The sequence below is a fragment of the Acinonyx jubatus genome, unplaced genomic scaffold (assembly GCF_027475565.1).
Source record: "Acinonyx jubatus isolate Ajub_Pintada_27869175 unplaced genomic scaffold, VMU_Ajub_asm_v1.0 scaffold_21, whole genome shotgun sequence".
NCBI classification, from domain to species: domain Eukaryota; kingdom Metazoa; phylum Chordata; class Mammalia; order Carnivora; family Felidae; genus Acinonyx; species Acinonyx jubatus.
Window position 1 is genome coordinate 378370 of NW_026463940.1, and position 5516 is coordinate 383885.

The 5516-nt window shown below is 47.0% G+C and overlaps 1 pseudogene; it reads right to left on the reverse strand.

Moving 5' to 3' along the window:
* Positions 1 to 3033: 3033 nt before the first annotated feature.
* LOC106978294 (disintegrin and metalloproteinase domain-containing protein 21-like) lies at positions 3034 to 5216 on the reverse strand (annotated as a pseudogene).
* Between the last annotated feature and the right edge of the window lie 300 nt (positions 5217 to 5516).

Below are 5516 nucleotides of genomic sequence, written 5' to 3' on the forward strand. Positions count from 1 at the left end.
ACTGCAATAACTCAGTCCTCTATTGCACACAATATTGGTGTATATGTCCTGAGTTAATCTGGTGTGGGTGGTGCAATTTGCAGTCCTAAAATCTCCTTATATGTAACTCCCCCCAGGAAGGCCAGGCACTGGGTTTGTTCCCACTGGCCTTGATGGCATATGAGGTCATCCACACCATTAGGAAGACAGTGTAGGGTCAAAGGGGCCACCATTGATAAAAGAGATTCAGTAAAGATTCTTCCAATGGTGACATCTAAGGAATATTGAGACACTTCTATTATCCCTCCCTTTATACTTTGTAAGATAAAGGGCACCACACTTGTATTTGGAGCGGTTCCTGGGAAGCACTGTACCTTGACTTCAGGGTCAATGAGAGAAATAAAGTGTCTATATCTGTGTCTTACAGGGTAATTACAGAAGTATACAGGCAGCTGTCCCCTGAAGAAGGACATACACCATGGACCTTCAGGTCCCTAGGCAGGGCCTTGGCATCTTCCCACCCACTTGGATCCCAGCTCACCCTACCAGGGCTGTCATGACCAGAGAAGTGATGGTACCCACCCAAAAGGTAGGTACAGCAGTCTCTTGAAGATCGCAAATGTCTGAGCAAAGGTTTCTGACTTGTGTTTGGGCTGTCATGAGATTAAGTCATTAAGGACCCCTCTTCTCAGAGCTGTGCATAAAGAGAAGTGTGGGCATCATCTCTAGGTCAAGAGAGCTGAGTTGAAGTGCCACCCTTTGAATGGGGCACATAAGAGTCCCCCAGTCTCCATATGCCGAATGGACACTCCTATGGGCTCCTATCTGTGGAGGTGGTGAGCCCATCAGCATTTGCAGCAAAGAAGTCTTGGGCTTCTTGAAAATTCTCGTTTTCACATCTGACTATGGCATGCATGCTGATGTCTTCTATACTAAAGCTGGTATTTCCATGAATTGTATTGCCACAAGGATTAAAATCAGAGTGGTCCTTCATGAAGAACTCCTTAGATTCTGTTGTCAAGTGGCTCTCCTCCAGGTTGGAAATGGACAAGGGCTCATGGGCACATGACATAAGGCAAAAACAAAAACAAAAACACCCATTGAATTGTACCCATTGTATCTTAGAGTTGGATTGGGTCACCTGGGCTTGACCTCTCCCAGTGGGCCTGTGCTGTCATGCCACAAAAATCCATGCCCTGGGACTCAGAGCTTCTTTCTTCCTACCTCTGTGGGCTCTGGGGCCCTAGGAAGCCTCTTCCTCAGAACCTTCCCCTTTTTCCCTGGTGTGTGTCTCCTGACCTGTGCCTTGGTGTGCTTGCCATGGCCTTTTGAAACAGTGAAATGTCTGTGGGCTTCTCTAGGTTGTCTCTAAGTAAACAGGACGTTCATACCTTGAGTTTTTCAGTGAATGATGAATTTAGGGGTCTTGGTCCAATCCAGCCAGCTTTAGCATGTCAAGTGCTGTAAGCAACAGCTTGGAGAAAATGACAAAGGCCTGCAAGAGCCAATCAATGTCCTCGTCTCCCTCCCTTTGGACAAATTATTCCAGCAAACCTTGCACTTCCATGATGGTATAGTGCCTGTTACCATTTCTGTCTTTCACGCTGGTCCTTGGACATGTTGTTGTAGTGGATCATGACAGGGAAGACCTGATATAGACTTTAGCTCTTCCCAGACACGTGTGCTAAGCCTCCCACACTGGGGTGACCCATTCAACACTTGTCAAATAGGGAGCCATTGTCAACAGCAGCGAGGAATACAGCCAGTAGGGGGGTACATCTCAGACCAACTGAGATGTGGGGGTGAGGAACTAGTGAGCCCTTCTTAGCTCTAACGCATTGTAGGAGGGCGCCACCTAGGCTGCCAATCGCATACTTGGGGCAAATGTATTGGGGCACCCCAGGTGTTGTACCGAATTAAGAACATGTAGACTGTGATCTGCTGAAGGAAGAAGAAAGAGCCACTTGCTCAGGGGTTGACAGGGGGCTCCCTAGGAATCCCTGCTCCTGCTTTGGGTACATGACATGTGTGGGGCCCTTCTGACTGAAGGTGGGGTTTCAGTACACCCACAACAAAGGAAATGGAGAAACAGGATTTATGACTTAAGAGCCCAGAACAAGGGGGCACAAGGACCCAGAAAAGCGCAGCCCTCGATCGCACATTCCCAGTGATCAGGACATAGACATCATGGTAGCAAGTACCTGATTACTTAGGAGTGGATGGGGCTGAAGTCCCGAACTTTTCACAGGCTCACCTCTGTGTGTTTATTCTAGAAGGCTCTTAGAAAACCAAAGTTGGAATCCTAAGCAGATTCCTATCTAAGGTTAAACTCACTGAAGTAGCCAAAAGAAAGAGAGCAGGGATTCACATTCACTGGCTCCCTCTGGATGCCAGAGTCATCCATAGGTACTTGTGCCTACCTTTCTGATTCATTTCATTGGGTGCTCCTTTCATCCTCATGGTCTCAGTCTCTCACATTTGGAAACTTGCTCTCCAGGGAGGCACAGCTTGTGCTAAGTGGAACCTAATCTCCATCCTCTTCCCTCACAGTCCACAGACACCCCAGTGTGGGAGAGGCGCTTTGGGAGGGTTGTAGCCCACCATTACCCTGACCCCACGTTGGGACTGGAGGAAGACAGATTACCTGGAGAATGAGAAAATGTTCAGTGTGCAAGAGCACAGTTTTGGAGAAAACTCATGAATGTGTCCAGAAAGGAGCTTGTGGCAACTTCTCTTAATTCTGGAACTAGACACTTCAGTTCAAGACACACCTGCTGTCTCGGGTCCTCGGCACAGAGTCTCAGGCCCAATTTGGGCTCTTGGATGCTTAGAAATATATGTAGAGGGCACAACCACGCAGTTTTCAAGTTTTATTTCATAGTGCTGGTCAGTGACCCATGAGATACCTGGTGTCAGAGTTGGGATGTGCTGGGGACCCCTGTGTCTTCTGCGGAGCCCCAGAAACATGGATGTCAGCTATGTGGCCTCATTACTGTATTTTCACAGATGTGCCAGGTGCATTGCCTATAGTTGTTCAGGGGTCTGGTGCCTGAATTATGGATTGTCTTCACCAACAATCACTTCCTGAACTTTCTCAGTGTTGATAATTCTGAAATTTGTGGCAATACCAAATAGGATTGCAGCTATATGGCATAAATGTGACCAAAAACCACTCTGAGATATACCACGGATTCATGACTTTGCCTGACTGACTGAAGTCTTCTTGGAGGGGTCCGCTGTCTGTGCTCCCACCAGTGCCTCGTCCAGTGCACCATGGAGGATCCCAGCCTACGTGACAATGGCAGTTCCTTTTATTGTCGCACATCCCTCTGTGACTGCATTTCTGTGGGATACAGTCATAATTCAGCTGAGCCACACTTCCAGTGCAGTAGGTGTCCTGACAGAACTTTCCAGGAACACAGGGGGTACCAGTTCTCACATGACCAATCTCGGTTGTTCCTGTGCTACGATGTGAATCCAGCCTCAAACACCAGACCCCTGAGATCTCAGACGGATGGAATCCAACATGCTCTTGCAGCTGAGGGAGATATGTGACATTCCTACATGGCAGCCTTCCACATGGCACGTCTGTGTGGGAATAGGGTTCAGCATTGAATTCCCCGGGGTGTTCTGCAGTGTCCATATTGGCTGCCTTTGTGATTTATGGTATAGCAGACATCTTCACCTTTCCCAGAATTTCTGCCAAAGATTTCTTGGCAGTGCATAGTGCGGTAAGTGCAGTTCCCATGATAGCAGCATCCCTCTTCAGTGCATGGGGTTCCATCTTGCATATGGAAGTCATCAGGGTACGCCAAGGACACCCCACGTCAGGACTCTGGAAGATCACATATATTTTGGATTGGTCTGCCGAGTGTCCCAGCATCGGAATAGATGCAGTTTGTACAGCATTTGTCTGTATTACATTTGCTTCCAGCGGTTAAGATACAATCACTTTTATAGCAGGGATTGCTGTAGCACTGCTTGAAGGAGCCACAGTCTCACTACTCACGTGGGTCAGCTAAGTAGTTACCAAAACGATTGTTGGTCAGGCTTTTATTTCAATGCACATTTCGGTGTGGAGCATGCACTTGCCTGTTCCACAATTTATTATGTGTTGCATATGAATGAAGGAATAGTTATGGAAAGCTTCCGTTATACCAGGGAATCAGGTATGATGCAGTTGGACCTTTTTTGGCAAGCATATTCATCAGTGTAAACCCAGAAAGCAATATTTCTTGCAATCTTATGTGTTGCTCTGACAACAATAATTAATGTCTGCATAAATAAGCTAGTATAATGGCATATTACCATTCATAGATGGCATATAGAATATACAACTGGAATGAAATTAAGTTCATGGGATACATCTGAAATCACAATTAAGGATGAATGTGGTTTAAGAATTTGAAAATTCTTTGATACATAATATTAGGAGGGGAGAAGGACTTTCATGCAACACATATTTACCCATGTTTATGGATCTCTCTCATTAAAAATGATCATGAAGCCAATATAGTCACTGACATCAATACCATGAAGCATTGAGTCAATTAAGTTAACTAGCCTTATTAGGAATTGGGCACTTTTTGACACATGGTTGAACACACTATACATTGTTTTGAAACTGAGAACAAGTCCTTTCAAAATTCCGTGATGGGATGAATACAACCTCCTAGAGATCCTGGGGACTGCACTGGCATTTGCTTGAGGAACAGGGGTTCCCTATCCTCCTTATATCCCAGGTTATAAGTAGGTCTCTTTGCCCTTTTGTCTGCCACTATTTGAGAAACAACGTGTTCAAACTTTGGGAATCGCTGAGGGGTCTGATTTCATAGGCAAGATCATCCAACTTCATGATACCTTCAAGACCCCCATAGTACATGTCCATGGTGACCATGGAAAGAGGAATCTCTTCCAAGTAGCCGAGGTAGTAACAGTCTGGAGGCATGGAGGCATCAGCAGATGTCTGGGCCAAAAGAGTTTCTTGTGCCACATGTGGATAATGTGTCTCTTGTCCCCAAAACACAGGCTATAGGACAGCCAGCCAGGCAGCTGAATGCTCTTGCTGTGGTGCAGCTTCTTCTTGGGAATTATCACCTCAGAGGAGATGTAGCACCTGAGGGATGGCCTTGAGAACCCTGGAGATGAGCCAGCACTGCCCAGAGTGCAAACCACAAGAGGGGTGCCCTCAGGGTGACCTGGCCCTCTGCCAGCCTCATGCCCCTGTTCAGGGACATCTGCCAGTGAGAATAGATAAATGGAGGATCCTCAGGAAAGCCAGGTCTAGATCATCTGACAGAACAGAGGGCTGCTTCAGAACCCTGCACCTGGGGGCCACCTGTGGGCTTAGATATAAGTCCCAGGGTGTGGCATTGGATGACCCTGCTCATCAGTTCAGCTGGGGTGGATGTGGGAGAGGCAGGTGGGCCATGGTCAACAGTGCTCACATGGACATGGGTAGGGACTTGGACACAGAGACATGGCTCTATTCAACACATTCCATCTTTCCTCCAGCTACTTGCATATGGGATATGCAA